Source organism: Conger conger, chromosome 12, assembly GCF_963514075.1.
Source record: "Conger conger chromosome 12, fConCon1.1, whole genome shotgun sequence".
NCBI classification, from domain to species: Eukaryota; Metazoa; Chordata; class Actinopteri; order Anguilliformes; family Congridae; genus Conger; species Conger conger.
This window is the reverse complement of record NC_083771.1, coordinates 12,964,014-12,980,489: the sequence shown is the minus strand read 5'-3', so window position 1 is coordinate 12,980,489 and position 16,476 is coordinate 12,964,014. Positions and strand designations below refer to the sequence as shown.

General features: G+C 53.0%; 1 protein-coding gene across 1 annotated transcript in view; it reads left to right on the top strand.

Annotated features, from left to right (window-relative positions):
• LOC133141497 (intelectin-like) overlaps positions 1 to 16,476 on the top strand; it is a 51,438-nt gene that overhangs the window by 31,939 nt on the left and 3,023 nt on the right. The gene's annotated exons all lie outside the window — the stretch shown is intronic.

Sequence of the window (16,476 nt, the reverse complement as noted above, 5' to 3'; positions counted from 1 at the left end):
GTGTATATGTATATGTATATATGTGTGTATATATGTATATATGTGTGTGTATGTATATATGTGTGTATATATATGTATATATGTGTGTGTGTGTGTATATGTGTGTATATATGTGTGTGTATATATGTGTGTGCATGTATGTGTGTGTATGTATGTGTGTATGTTGTCGTGAGCTACGGACCCCTTGCCGAGCTCAGACCTCACCGTCCCACGAGCAGTACCCCACGACGAGGTGTCTCGGGGACGAACTCTCTTTTCCTTTAAGTACTTCAAACGTCCTGGAGCCCTGGTAAGTTCTACTGAACTTCCAGCCCAGTCTCGAAGTGAAGGGGTGTAATGCAAATCTGGTATATGATTTCCTGTATTCACTGTATTCCTCTAAAAGACCCTTTCTCACATATGATTATAGTCAGATATACTTTATTATAATCAAAAGAATAGAGTTATACAGCTGACAGGTTAAATATCATCTTTCAGTTTGCTAATCACATACTTGATTCACATAAGGTTCATATAACCCCTTTTGCTCTTTCTAATTCACCTTTCCACCAGAAGTTAAATTCAAGGTACACCCTTCAAATATCCACCATCCTCTTTGGCCTTTACCTTATCCTATGGCTCCCCCTTCACGGAGATAAAAGCTACTGAACTTCCATTAATACAATGGGTACGAACACCCCTAAAGTCTACTACTTATTTATATCGTATATAGTATCTTACTGAAAAATAAAAGATATAAAAATGTAAGGAAACTTATAACTTTAAATCACCTAACAATGCTACCTTCTATAGTATCTTACTGAAAAATAAAAGACATAAAATGAAAGGAAACTTATAACTTTAAATCACCTAACAATGCTACCTTATATAGTATCTTACTGAAAAATAAAAGACATAAAAATGAAAGGAAACTTATAATGTTGAACTTCTATGCACTACTTTTCCTACTTTTACAAGTAATATAGATTATAATTACCACCCATGCCCTAAATATAGCCATCTCGTTTTCTGCGGGATTTGATCCCTCCTCCTTGCTGTTGATGAGCTCTTTGAACAGCTGCATTGGTTTGAGAATCTAGGCCAGGATCAGGACCCAGACTTTCGAAAGACGTGACTTTGCTCCAGTCACTTGGTGACAGCCTTCACCTGCACTTCGTACCGCACTTCGAATCACTTTTTCACACAGGGCCATGTAGGTTTGGATTTCTTTTCTCCCTTAATAATAAACACCTTCATTTAAAAACTGCATTTTGTGTTTACTTGTGTTGTCTTTGAATAATATTTAAATTTGTTTGATGATCTGAAACATTTAAGTGTGACAAACATGCAAAAAAAGAAGAAATCACACCACTGTATATACACATATATATACACATACACATACACATACATACACTACCGGTCAAAAGTTTTTCCAGTTTTTTATTGAAAATTATGCAGTTTAATGTCTCATTGTACTCTGAAATGAAAGCATAGAACAAATAAACAATTGAGGTTAAAAAATAATTCATGGAATCAATTTATAAACCAAAATGTATTCTAAACTTTTGACTCATCAAAGTAGCCACCTTTGGCAGATACACACTTGTGGCATTCTTTCTACAATGGAAATCAAATATTCTGCAGAAAGTTCTTCCCAACTCTGTTGCAGAAGTTCCCATAAATGTGTGGCACTTGTAGGTTGCTTTGCTTTCACTCGTTTGTCCAGTTCATCCCAAACCAGCTCGATGGGGTTTAAGTGCTGTGCTGGCCACTCCATGTTTTCAAGCTTACCATCTTGTTCTTTTTTCCTGAGGTAGTTCTGGCATAGCTTGGACGTATGTTTTGGGTCATTATCTTGCTGTAGGATGAACCCCTGACCAACTAGGCGCATACCAGAGGGTACTGCATGGCGCTGCAGAATGCTGTGGTAGCCGTTTTGGTTCAGGTGCCTCTCACTCTGTACAAGTCACCGACCCTGGATCCAGAAAAACAGCCCCAGACCATCACGCTTCCTCCTCCATGTTTGACAGTTGATGTCACACACTGAGGAACCATCCTTTCGCCTACTCGACGGCGTACAAAAATCCCGCATGATGAACCGAAGATTTCAAACTTTGATTCATCAGTCCATAACACCTTCTTCCAGTCTTCAGTAGTCCATTGGCGGTGTTTCATGGCCCAGACAAGCCTCTTCTTCTTATTCTGACATCTTAGCAATGGCTTTCTTGCTGCAACTCGACTCGTTCAAACCTGCAAGTCGAAGTCTTCTCTTCACAGTGGAAACTGAGACTTGCTTTCTACGACCACTTCTAAGCTGTTGTCCTGTGAGCCGCCTATCACGCAAACTTGTCTTCTGATTCTGTTGTGGCTTTGGGTCTGCCAGACCTCTTCCTGGAAACTATACTCACTGACACCTTGACTTTCTTCGCAATTTCTCTGTAGGAAAGCCCTACATTTTTAAGTGCCATGATGGTCTGTCTCTCTTCCATTGTTAATTGCCTTTTTCTCGCCATTTTTATAGTAACACACTACTGCAGTACAATACTGTTCAAATGATGCTCACAAGGGTATGGTACCATAGTGTGTTCCAACACTACTTTTATGCAGACAGAGGGGGTTGCAAGTAATCAAGAAAAGTTGGAACAACTGTAGGAATTGGTAGCACCAACTTTCAAGGCTTGATCAACCTCCATTGCTGCAGAACAGCTTTAAGTTGTTAACCCATTTCTTGTTCCCTGAAAAAGGCCTTTTCGTATAATTCTGAAATGTATATTATTTTTCAGTTTTGTGTAACCTTACCTTTTTTTAACCTCTAGCAGTTCACTACTTACCTTTGTACCATTTCAAGCTATTCATTGGACGTGAACGGCTTGAATTTCAATAAAAAACTGTCATGGTTAGGAGGTAATTGCTGATTGAGGCCGCCAGAGGGCAGGGGCCTCATTGGCTGCACCTGTGCCTCGTTAATTACAAGGTGCTGGCTCAGTGTATTTAAAGGCTGTGCTGACAGTCTACCAACGCTTTGGTGTCAAACTTGCAGTTGCACTAGGCCGGTAATGCACCAGGTAGACTCTGTGAATCTACGAGTCAGGTACGGTGCTGGTATTGGTTTCTCTAATCAGTTAAAAAAAAAGTTTAAAGGTAAGGAAGGCGGTGGTTGTGTTGTGTTCACTCACGCCTTCCTCTAGGGTTCTGGTTTTTCTTGTGTGAGTCAGGGATTGGGGACGTTGTCCCTGGTATGTATTTTGGTTTGAATTTTTGTCCTGAGCTGCGCCTCATGGTTTTATTTTCATGCCTAGCCTTTTCATGCTAGGTTGTACTTTATTTTCTTCATCGGTCTGCGACCGTGAGTGCAAAGAATTCAGCACTTGTTTTTGGTTGGGTTATTCGCCCTGGTTTTCGAATGGTTGTTTTATTTTCTCCAGCCGTTTTGGGCTTCATTTCTATTTGCGTTTTAAAAAAATCTCATTTGGGTTAGGTCCTCCCTCTGTATGTATAGTGGGAGCAATAATTATTTGATCCCTTGCTGATTTTGTAGGTTTGCCCACTTACAAAGAATGGAACTGTATAGAATTTTAATCATAGGTACATTTTAACATTGAGAGACTGAATATCACAAAATAATCCACAATAACATCATATACATTTTATGAATTTAATATCATGTTTTCACATGAAATAAGTATTTGATCCTTAGAACAATAGGACTTAATACTTGGTGGAGAAACGTTTGTTGGCAAGCACAGAGGTCAGACGATTGTTGTAGTTTTTCACCAGGTTTGCACAGATCTTGGGAGGGATTTTGGTCCATTCCTCTTTGCAGATCCTCTCCAAATCCTTAATGTTCCGAGGCTGTCGCTTGGCAACTCGAAGCTTCAGCTCCCTCCACTGATTTTCGATGGGATTTAGGTCTGGAGACTGGCTTGGCCACTCCAGGACCTTAATATGCTTATTTTTGAGCCACTCCTTTGATGCCTTGGCCGTATGTTTTGGGTCATTGTCATTGTTGGAAGACCCATCCACGACCCATTTTCAGTGCTCTCACTGAGGGAAGGAGGTTGTAACCCAAAATTTCCTGGTACGTGGCCCCATTCATCCTCCCCTCGATACGGTGAAGTCATCCTGTCCCCTTAGCTGAGAAACACCCCCAAAGCATAAGGTTTCCACCTCCATGCTTCACAGTGGGGATGGTGTTCTTGGGGTTGTACTCAGCATTTCTCTTCCTCCAAACACGGTGAGTCGAGTTAATGCCAAATTGCTCTATTTTGGTCTCATCTGACCACAACTTCTCCCAAGCCTCCTCTGGATCATCCAGGTGTTCTTTAGCAAAGTTCAGATGGGCCTGTACATGTGCCTCCTTCAGCAGAGGAACCTTACGCGCGCAGCAGGATTTTAATCCTTCACGGTGTAGTGTGTTACTGATGGTTCTCTTTGTGACTGTGGTCCCAACTGCCTTCAGGTCATTAACAAGCTCCTCCTGTGTAGTACTGGGCTGATCCCTGACCTTTCTCATGATCATTGATATCCCACAAGGCGAGATCTTGCGTGGAGCCCCAGACCGAGGGAGATTGTTGGTGACTTTGTGTTTCTTCCATTTTCTAATAATTGCTCCAACAGTTGTTAACTTCTCACCAAGATGCTTGCTTATTTTCTTGTAGCCCATCCCAGCCTTGGGCAGGTCTACAATTTTGTCCCTGATGTCCTTAGACAGCTCCTTTGTCTTGGCCATAGTGGAAACGTTGGAATCTGATTGATTGTGTGGACAGGTGTCTTTTATACAGCTACATAATGATGTAACAAGTTGACACAGGTGATTTAGGTAATGAGTTGAGATTAGGAGTGCTTCTTAATGGAAAACTAACTGGTCTGTGGGAGCCAGAATTATTGCTGATTGGTAGGGGATCAAATAATTATTTCATTGAAAAATACGATAATAAATGTATATGATGTTGTTATTGTGGATTATTTTGTGATATTCTGTCTCTCAATGTTAAAATGTAACTCTGATTAAAATTCTACACAGTTCCATTCTTTGTAAGTGGGCAAACCTACAAAATCAGCAATAATCAAATAATTATTGCTCCCACTGTATGTGTGTGTGTATATATATATGTATATGTATATGTTGTGGCGCCCCGTGGGGAGAGAGAGGCAGAGAGAGCAAGAGTAGTTCCTCAACGGGTAGTTTTAATGAGGTTCTGGTGTGCCTTCAGGGCACTTTTACAACGTCTCAAACAAAAACTTCCTTTCTCACAAAAACGAAAAAAAAGTCACCGGCCAAAAAATTAGGTTTCCCGGTCCGTCGGTGGTTCTGGGTGGTCCGTGCCGGCCCCGCCGGCACGGTTGCTTTCCCGTGGCTGTTTCCTCCTCACTGGGCTTCGCCTCCGTTTCCCTCCGTACTCAGCCCCGCTCTGTGGTTGCGCCTCGCCTTTTGTACGGCTCCGCTCTCTCTCGGAGTCGGTCCGGCTGCGCCTGTCCAATGAGAAGGGTTAATTGTCTCTTCCTCACATTCCACACGCGTCTTTCCCCGTGTCGCTGGCCATGGTTCTGACTCTCCTCGCCGGCTCTCGCTCCGGTGCGGCTCTGTTAGATACGACCTGGGGAAATACACGTGGTTAATAACTTTTCCTAGCAGAAGCCGCCGGCGCACGGGCCGTTCCACACCAGTGGTGTACCGATTTCCGATCGGGCCACCACATTTCCTCCCCCTCAGCTCCACGCCCTCGGCGGGAGCGTCACCAAAGAGGCCCTCGTTCATCCGGGACAGGGCATCCGCGTTCCCTTGGAGTCTCCCGGCTCGGTGTTCCACCGTGAATTTAAAACTTTGTAGTTCTAAAAACCATCGGGTCACCCGGGCGTTAGTGTCCTTACACCGATACATCCATTGCAATGGGGCATGGTCAGTTATAAGGATAAATTCCCTTCCTACCAGATAGTATTTGAGCTTCCCGACTGCCCACCTTATGGCCAGGCACTCCTTCTCCACCGTGCTATAATTCCTCTCATGCTTCAGCAATTTCCGGCTGATATAGGTGATCGGGTGCTCGGTGGCGTCCTGGATCTGGGATAGGACCGCACCAAGTCCGGTTTCAGAGGCGTCGGTCTGCAAAACAAACTTTTGGGAGAAGTTAGGGGTGGTCAGTACTGGTTCATTCCCCAGGGCGGCCCTCAGGTCTAGGAAGGCGCGGTCGGCGGCTTCGGTCCATATAACCGTGTGCCGGTGGTCTTTCTTGGTCAGCTCGTGCAAGGGGGCCGCTCTGGTGGCAAAGTCCGGTATAAACTGCCTATAGTACCCCACTAGGCCCAGGAATGTGCGCACTTGCCTTTTGGTGGTGGGTCGTGGCCAGTTGGTGATCCCGTCCACCTTTTGACTCTGGGGTCGGACGCACACTCGTCCCACGGTGTGGCCCAGGTAGTCGGCCTCCTCCAGGCCCAGGCGACACTTAGCCGGGTTAGCTGTCAGGCCGGCTTCCCGGAGCGCCCCGAGCACCGCCTCCAGCCTCCTGAGGTGGCTTTCCCAATCAGCGCTGTGAATGACGATATCGTCGAGGTAGGCAGCAGCATACTCCCTGTGGGGCCTCAGCAGGTTGTCCATGAGCCTCTGGAAGGTGGCGGGGGCTCCATGCACTCCGAAGGGTAAGACGCGGTACTGGAACAGGCCATCCGGGGTGGCGAAAGCCGTCTTCTCCCTCGCCTGGGGGGTCAGCGGTACCTGCCAGTACCCCCGGGTGAGGTCCAGGGTGCTGAGGTAGCGAGCGGGTCCCAGCCGCTCGATCAGCTCGTCCACCCGGGGCATGGGGTAGGCGTCGTACCGGGAGATTTCGTTCAATCTCCGGAAGTCGTTGCAGAACCTCCAACTGCCGTCCGGTTTTGGGACCAACACGATCGGGCTGGACCAGGCGCTTTGGGATTCTTCTATGACCCCCAGGTCCAGCATCCTCGCCACCTCCTCCCGGATGGTCTGCCTTCTCGCCTCCGGGATCCGGTAGGGCCGCAGTCGAACCCTCCTTCCTGGCTCCGTGACGATGTCGTGGTGGACCTTGGTAGTCCGGCCCGGGAGGTGGGAGAGCACATCCCGGTGTTGACTCACCAGCTCGCGGAGGTCGGTCGGTCAGCAGGTCTCCAGTGGCCACTTCTGGTGTTCCGGTGGCGCCGCCTGTGGTTAAGCAGAGGGGAGCAGGGTCGTGCACGGGTTCGTGCCACCTCTTTAGCAGGTTAATGTGGTACTTTTGGAGCTGGTGTCTCCGGCCCACCTGTCTTACCATGTAGTTCACTGGCCCAACCTTGGCTACTACTTCGTAGGGCCCATGCCATTTGGCCAGAAATTTGCACTCATTGGTGGGGATCAGCACCATGACTTTATCCCCCGGCTGAAATTCTCTCACCTGGGCTGTTCGGTTGTACAGTCTAGCCTGCTCCTTCTGGGCCTGTTGCATGTGCTCCCGGACCATGGGCCAGATCTTTGCCATCCGCTGGTCCATCGCTTCCACATGTTCCAGGAGGGTGCGTTGTCGGGACGGCTGCTGCTCCCAGGCCTCCTTCGCGAGGTCCAGTAGCCCTCGGGGACGTCTCCCATACAGCAACTCGAAGGGCGCGTACCCCGTGGATGCCTGTGGGACCTCACGTATCGAAAATAATAGGTACGGTAATAAGTGGTCCCAGTCCTTACCGTCCGTTGTGATCATTTTCCTCAGCATTGACTTGAGGGTTTTGTTAAACCGCTCTACCAGCCCGTCGGTCTGGGGGTGGTAGACGGACGTCCTCACTTGTTGGACCCGGAGTAGGCGGCACATCTCCCTCATCACGCCCGACATGAAACAGGTCCCCTGGTCTGTCAGGACCTCTTCCGCGATCCCCACCCGGCTGAAGAGGAGGAACAGCTCCCTCGCGATGCTCTTCCCCGTCGCGGCCCGTAAGGGTACGGCCTCCGGGTAACGGGTGGCGTAATCAACGATTACCAGGATGTAGCGGTGACCCCGGCTGGACTTGGGCAGGGGTCCCACTATGTCCATAGCAATTCGGCGGAAGGGCACATCTATAATGGGGAGAGGGATTAATGGATTGCGATACGTCACCCGGGGGCTGTGCAGTTGACACTCCGCACACTGTCGGCAGTAGTCCTCCACTGCCCGTTTGATGCCAGGCCAGTAAAAGCGAGATAGGATCCGCTCATACGTCTTCTCCCTTCCCAGGTGGGCCCCCAACAGGTGGGTGTGGGCGAGGTAGAGCACCTTGGAGGTGTGGCTCCGGGGTACCAGAAGTTGGTCCAGCTCTCCCGGGTCCCTGTTGCAGGTCCGATACAGCAGGTTATTCTGGACTTTAAAATACGGGTAGGCCGGTCTACTCACCCCGCCTTGTGGGACGCCCTCAATGTAAGCAGCGGCCCTCCAGGCCTGGGCGAGGAGGGGATCTTGCAGCTGGGCGGAGCCGAAGTCCGTTGGGGCCCTCTCTAGTTCGGGTTGAAATTCCGAAAACCCCCCCGCGCTACCCCCTTCCGCCTCCAGGGGTGGTGGTGGGTCCGGTCGCTCCGGGGCTGTATCCGTGCTCTCGGTAGGGGGTTGCGTGGTCGGTCCCCTCCCCCCTTGGGGCGAGATCTCCTCCTCCTCACTATCCCCGGCAGGGGCCACCCAAACCGGGTGTGGTTCCCGGTGGCCCTTCCGGCGGGGTCGGGGTGTGTGACTTGGCCTCTCCGAGGTCGCCCTCTCACTCCAGTAGCTGAGAAAGAGGGGGCAGTCTCTTCCCAGCAGCACCTCCACTGGGAGGCTCTCGACTACCCCCACCCTTCCCGTGAATTGACCTCTAGGGGTGATGATGGTTACCTCGGCGGTGGGGTAGCTTCGTACGTCGCCGTGGATGCAGGTGACGGCGATGTCCTCTCCCCGTCTCCCCCCTGCTAGGGTTGGTCTCACCAGGGTAATAGCACTCCCCGAGTCCAGCAAGGCCTCCGCGTCTTGACCCCCGATCCGGACGGGTAGCCTAGGGGCGGCAGTGCCCTTGTGGGCCCAGCACGTGGTGAGGTAGTGGCAGGGTCGGCCCGTCTCAGGTGCAGTGGCCATGGACTCCTCCCTCCCTGGGCAATCCCGGCTCAGGTGGCCCTCCCGGCCACAGGCGAAGCACCGTCTGGTCTCTCTCCGGCGGAGTCCCTCGTCCCTGTCGTCCGCTCTCCACCGTGGCCTGGTTTGTGGCTCCAGTCGGACCGCGCTTGGGGTTCTTCGGGGGCTTTCCGTTTTGGTTCCCCTGACCATCTCTTGGGCCACCTGGTGGTTCTCCAGGAGGTCGACCAGGGCATCAATGGAGCGGGGCCCCTGCTGGGCCACATATTTCTTGACGTCCGGGGCCAGGGCTCGGACACAGCGATCCAACACCACCCGGTCGAGCAGGGGCGGCCCGTCGCCCTCGACTAGCCAACTTTTGGTTAGCCTCCCCAGGCTCATCACCTGTCCTCGCGCCGGGAGGGCGGGGTCATAGGCCCATTGGTGGAACCGCTGTGCCCTGGCGGGGGGGCTGTAGCCATACTGGGCTAAGATGGTGGCTTTGAGGGTGGGGTAGTCGTGGGCTTCGGCCGGAGGCAGTCCCCGGTACGCCTTCTGGGCCTCCCCGCTGAGGAATGGGGCCAGGAGGGAGCCCCAGGCGCCTTGAGGCCACTTCTCCAGGTAAGCCGCCCGTTCGAAGGTCTCGAGGTAGGCCTCAATTTCATCGTCCGGGGTCTGCTTCAGCAGTACGTCTTTGGGTGTCCGGTGGCTTGTCGCCGGGCTGGACTTTTGGCACAGTTCCGCCACGGCTTTCTGCAGGGCGCCTTGTGACCGCAGTAGAGCGTTGATGGTGTCCTCCATTTTTTTTTTTTTTTTTTAAATTGCTCTCTCTCTCTATAGCTGGGGTCTCTATGCCTGCATTCTTCACCATATGTGGCGCCCCGTGGGGAGAGAGAGGCAGAGAGAGCAAGAGTAGTTCCTCAACGGGTAGTTTTAATGAGGTTCTGGTGTGCCTTCAGGGCACTTTTACAACGTCTCAAACAAAAACTTCCTTTCTCACAAAAACGAAAAAAAAGTCACCGGCCAAAAAATTAGGTTTCCCGGTCCGTCGGTGGTTCTGGGTGGTCCGTGCCGGCCCCGCCTTTTGGTAGGGCCTCCGAAGACCCGCTTCCACCGTGGTGTCGTTAGTTGCTTTCCCGTGGCTGTTTCCTCCTCACTGGGCTTCGCCTCCGTTTCCCTCCGTACTCAGCCCCGCTCTGTGGTTGCGCCTCGCCTTTTGTACGGCTCCGCTCTCTCTCGGAGTCGGTCCGGCTGCGCCTGTCCAATGAGAAGGGTTAATTGTCTCTTCCTCACATTCCACACGCGTCTTTCCCCGTGTCGCTGGCCATGGTTCTGACTCTCCTCGCCGGCTCTCGCTCCGGTGCGGCTCTGTTAGATACGACCTGGGGAAATACACGTGGTTAATAACTTTTCCTAGCAGAAGCCGCCGGCGCACGGGCCGTTCCACACCAGTGGTGTACCGATTTCCGATCGGGCCACCACATTTCCTCCCCCTCAGCTCCACGCCCTCGGCGGGAGCGTCACCAAAGAGGCCCTCGTTCATCCGGGACAGGGCATCCGCGTTCCCTTGGAGTCTCCCGGCTCGGTGTTCCACCGTGAATTTAAAACTTTGTAGTTCTAAAAACCATCGGGTCACCCGGGCGTTAGTGTCCTTACACCGATACATCCATTGCAATGGGGCATGGTCAGTTATAAGGATAAATTCCCTTCCTACCAGATAGTATTTGAGCTTCCCGACTGCCCACCTTATGGCCAGGCACTCCTTCTCCACCGTGCTATAATTCCTCTCATGCTTCAGCAATTTCCGGCTGATATAGGTGATCGGGTGCTCGGTGGCGTCCTGGATCTGGGATAGGACCGCACCAAGTCCGGTTTCAGAGGCGTCGGTCTGCAAAACAAACTTTTGGGAGAAGTTAGGGGTGGTCAGTACTGGTTCATTCCCCAGGGCGGCCCTCAGGTCTAGGAAGGCGCGGTCGGCGGCTTCGGTCCATATCACCGTGTGCCGGTGGTCTTTCTTGGTCAGCTCGTGCAAGGGGGCCGCTCTGGTGGCAAAGTCCGGTATAAACTGCCTATAGTACCCCACTAGGCCCAGGAATGTGCGCACTTGCCTTTTGGTGGTGGGTCGTGGCCAGTTGGTGATCCCGTCCACCTTTTGACTCTGGGGTCGGACGCACACTCGTCCCACGGTGTGGCCCAGGTAGTCGGCCTCCTCCAGGCCCAGGCGACACTTAGCCGGGTTAGCTGTCAGGCCGGCTTCCCGGAGCGCCCCGAGCACCGCCTCCAGCCTCCTGAGGTGGCTTTCCCAATCAGCGCTGTGAATGACGATATCGTCGAGGTAGGCAGCAGCATACTCCCTGTGGGGCCTCAGCAGGTTGTCCATGAGCCTCTGGAAGGTGGCGGGGGCTCCATGCACTCCGAAGGGTAAGACGCGGTACTGGAACAGGCCATCCGGGGTGGCGAAAGCCGTCTTCTCCCTCGCCTGGGGGGTCAGCGGTACCTGCCAGTACCCCCGGGTGAGGTCCAGGGTGCTGAGGTAGCGAGCGGGTCCCAGCCGCTCGATCAGCTCGTCCAACCGGGGCATGGGGTAGGCGTCGTACCGGGAGATTTCGTTCAACCTCCGGAAGTCGTTGCAGAACCTCCAACTGCCGTCCGGTTTTGGGACCAACACGATCGGGCTGGACCAGGCGCTTTGGGATTCTTCTATGACCCCCAGGTCCAGCATCCTCGCCACCTCCTCCCGGATGGTCTGCCTTCTCGCCTCCGGGATCCGGTAGGGCCGCAGTCGAACCCTCCTTCCTGGCTCCGTGACGATGTCGTGGTGGACCTTGGTAGTCCGGCCCGGGAGGTGGGAGAGCACATCCCGGTGTTGACTCACCAGCTCGCGGAGGTCTTGGCGCTGCCGGTCGGTCAGCAGGTCTCCAGTGGCCACTTCTGGTGTTCCGGTGGCGCCGCCTGTGGTTAAGCAGAGGGGAGCAGGGTCGTGCACGGGTTCGTGCCACCTCTTTAGCAGGTTAATGTGGTACTTTTGGAGCTGGTGTCTCCGGCCCACCTGTCTTACCATGTAGTTCACTGGCCCAACCTTGGCTACTACTTCGTAGGGCCCATGCCATTTGGCCAGAAATTTGCACTCATTGGTGGGGATCAGCACCATGACTTTATCCCCCAGCTGAAATTCTCTCACCTGCGCTGTTCGGTTGTACAGTCTAGCCTGCTCCTTCTGGGCCTGTTGCATGTGCTCCCGGACCATGGGCCAGATCTTTGCCATCCGCTGGTCCATCGCTTCCACATGTTCCAGGAGGGTGCGTTGTCGGGACGGCTGCTGCTCCCAGGCCTCCTTCGCGAGGTCCAGTAGCCCTCGGGGACGTCTCCCATACAGCAACTCGAAGGGCGCGTACCCCGTGGATGCCTGTGGGACCTCACGTATCGAAAATAATAGGTACGGTAATAAGTGGTCCCAGTCCTTACCGTCCGTTGTGATCATTTTCCTCAGCATTGACTTGAGGGTTTTGTTAAACCGCTCTACCAGCCCGTCGGTCTGGGGGTGGTAGACGGACGTCCTCACTTGTTGGACCCGTAGTAGGCGGCACATCTCCCTCATCACGCCCGACATGAAACAGGTCCCCTGGTCTGTCAGGACCTCTTCCGCGATCCCCACCCGGCTGAAGAGGAGGAACAGCTCCCTCGCGATGCTCTTCCCCGTCGCGGCCCGTAAGGGTACGGCCTCCGGGTAACGGGTGGCGTAATCAACGATTACCAGGATGTAGCGGTGACCCCGGCTGGACTTGGGCAGGGGTCCCACTATGTCCATAGCAATTCGGCGGAAGGGCACATCTATAATGGGGAGAGGGATTAATGGATTGCGATACGTCACCCGGGGGCTGTGCAGTTGACACTCCGCACACTGTCGGCAGTAGTCCTCCACTGCCCGTTTGATGCCAGGCCAGTAAAAGCGAGATAGGATCCGCTCATACGTCTTCTCCCTTCCCAGGTGGGCCCCCAACAGGTGGGTGTGGGCGAGGTAGAGCACCTTGGAGGTGTGGCTCCGGGGTACCAGAAGTTGGTCCAGCTCTCCCGGGTCCCTGTTGCAGGTCCGATACAGCAGGTTATTCTGGACTTTAAAATACGGGTAGGCCGGTCTACTCACCCCGCCTTGTGGGACGCCCTCAATGTAAGCAGCGGCCCTCCAGGCCTGGGCGAGGAGGGGATCTTGCAGCTGGGCGGAGCCGAAGTCCGTTGGGGCCCTCTCTAGTTCGGGTTGAAACTCCGAAAACCCCCCCGCGCTACCCCCTTCCGCCTCCAGGGGTGGTGGTGGGTCCGGTCGCTCCGGGGCTGTATCCGTGCTCTCGGTAGGGGGTTGCGTGGTCGGTCCCCTCCCCCCTTGGGGCGAGATCTCCTCCTCCTCACTATCCCCGGCAGGGGCCACCCAAACCGGGTGTGGTTCCCGGTGGCCCTTCCGGCGGGGTCGGGGTGTGTGACTTGGCCTCTCCGAGGTCGCCCTCTCACTCCAGTAGCTGAGAAAGAGGGGGCAGTCTCTTCCCAGCAGCACCTCCACTGGGAGGCTCTCGACTACCCCCACCCTTCCCGTGAATTGACCTCTAGGGGTGATGATGGTTACCTCGGCGGTGGGGTAGCTTCGTACGTCGCCGTGGATGCAGGTGACGGCGATGTCCTCTCCCCGTCTCCCCCCTGCTAGGGTTGGTCTCACCAGGGTAATAGCACTCCCCGAGTCCAGCAAGGCCTCCGCGTCTTGACCCCCGATCCGGACGGGTAGCCTAGGGGCGGCAGTGCCCTTGTGGGCCCAGCACGTGGTGAGGTAGTGGCAGGGTCGGCCCGTCTCAGGTGCAGTGGCCATGGACTCCTCCCTCCCTGGGCAATCCCGGCTCAGGTGGCCCTCCCGGCCACAGGCGAAGCACCGTCTGGTCTCTCTCCGGCGGAGTCCCTCGTCCCTGTCGTCCGCTCTCCACCGTGGCCTGGTTTGTGGCTCCAGTCGGACCGCGCTTGGGGTTCTTCGGGGGCTTTCCGTTTTGGTTCCCCTGACCATCTCTTGGGCCACCTGGTGGTTCTCCAGGAGGTTGACCAGGGCATCAATGGAGCGGGGCCCCTGCTGGGCCACATATTTCTTGACGTCCGGGGCCAGGGCTCGGACACAGCGATCCAACACCACCCGGTCGAGCAGGGGCGGCCCGTCGCCCTCGACTAGCCAACTTTTGGTTAGCCTCCCCAGGCTCATCACCTGTCCTCGCGCCGGGAGGGCGGGGTCATAGGCCCATTGGTGGAACCGCTGTGCCCTGGCGGGGGGGCTGTAGCCATACTGGGCTAAGATGGTGGCTTTGAGGGTGGGGTAGTCGTGGGCTTCGGCCGGAGGCAGTCCCCGGTACGCCTTCTGGGCCTCCCCGCTGAGGAATGGGGCCAGGAGGGAGCCCCAGGCGCCTTGAGGCCACTTCTCCAGGTAAGCCGCCCGTTCGAAGGTCTCGAGGTAGGCCTCAATTTCATCGTCCGGGGTCTGCTTCAGCAGTACGTCTTTGGGTGTCCGGTGGCTTGTCGCCGGGCTGGACTTTTGGCACAGTTCCGCCACGGCTTTCTGCAGGGCGCCTTGTGACCGCAGTAGAGCGTTGATGGCGTCCTCCATTTTTTTTTTTTTTTTTTTTTTTTTTTTAATTGCTCTCTCTCTCTATAGCTGGGGTCTCTATGCCTGCATTCTTCACCATATGTGGCGCCCCGTGGGGAGAGAGAGGCAGAGAGAGCAAGAGTAGTTCCTCAACGGGTAGTTTTAATGAGGTTCTGGTGTGCCTTCAGGGCACTTTTACAACGTCTCAAACAAAAACTTCCTTTCTCACAAAAACGAAAAAAAAGTCACCGGCCAAAAAATTAGGTTTCCCGGTCCGTCGGTGGTTCTGGGTGGTCCGTGCCGGCCCCGCCTTTTGGTAGGGCCTCTGAAGACCCGCTTCCACCGTGGTGTCGTTAGTTGCTTTCCCGTGGCTGTTTCCTCCTCACTGGGCTTCGCCTCCGTTTCCCTCCGTACTCAGCCCCGCTCTGTGGTTGCGCCTCGCCTTTTGTACGGCTCCGCTCTCTCTCGGAGTCGGTCCGGCTGCGCCTGTCCAATGAGAAGGGTTAATTGTCTCTTCCTCACATTCCACACGCGTCTTTCCCCGTGTCGCTGGCCATGGTTCTGACTCTCCTCGCCGGCTCTCGCTCCGGTGCGGCTCTGTTAGATACGACCTGGGGAAATACACGTGGTTAATAACTTTTCCTAGCAGAAGCCGCCGGCGCACGGGCCGTTCCACACCAGTGGTGTACCGATTTCCGATCGGGCCACCACAATGTATATGTATATGTATATGTATATATGCGTGTAGGATTTTGAGTGACCAACCCATGGTAAACGTGTCTACTGATTCTAGAGTATTCTTGCTCATTGCTTGTCAAAATTATTCAGAATGTGTCAAAGCACTGATGACACATCTCTTCATCACATCTACTCTCTGAAGAAGACAAAGACAAGGGTACAAAAAATAAAATCCAAAGTCAAAGATCATAAACAGAAAATCCCAAATCAGAGCATAAACCAGCCAGAAAATCACAAGGGCAAGGACACGGGGAAGAGGAACTGAAAAAGACAGGCTTAAATACAACACTAACAAGACAATGAGAAACAGGCGAGGGACATGATAGAATGAGAGGAAGGAAGTACATATGGAGTGGGAGGCAGAGACACTAGACCACGGTGAGTATAAAGGTTAACAATGAACGAAAACGCTAAGAACTTAGATAAAAACAGAAAACACAGAACACACACTGCTCCAAGGGTTGTCAAAAACAGAACCCCGGACAGTCAGAAAGTTTTGCAAAACTCTCCACTGAGAAGGACGGTCACCAAGAACTGTGTATTTTGCCTTTGTGAACACATCATAACAGACATCATACACTAAGATGAAAAGATTACAGTGCATGAACAGCCCATTCTATGTTAGAGATCCCCTTGGCTATCGGAGGTTCGCAAAAAGCTCTTACTGGGAGGAGCAATAACTTTAGCGTAATACATATAATAACAAACATGCACTAAGAAGGTAAGGAAGAGCATAAGTATCTTGGGCATGTCAGGTTTTATTACGTCCTGGGTGTTAGTTTCACCTTGGGGGACGAGATCGTCCTTTTTTTCTAGTTTCTTCCTAGTTGCCTAGTGGGCGTGTACCTGACAGCCCTGCCATTCATTACTATTATTCGCCCCAGCTGTGGGAGGGCTATTTATATGCTCTCAGGTTGTAGCTCGGCGCTTCAGTGTCTTGTTTCCACTTCCTGAAGTCGGTTCTGCAGTATTCTCTCGCTATTTATGCTTCTGACAATATCCTTACGGTTATTGTCAATCCCTTTACGTTTGTTATTTTTTGCTTCCTTTTGAGCTCCTTAGTGTGAGTACTGGAAGTGTTCCTTAGTTTAGCGGTTTTCCTCGGTTTTCTCTATC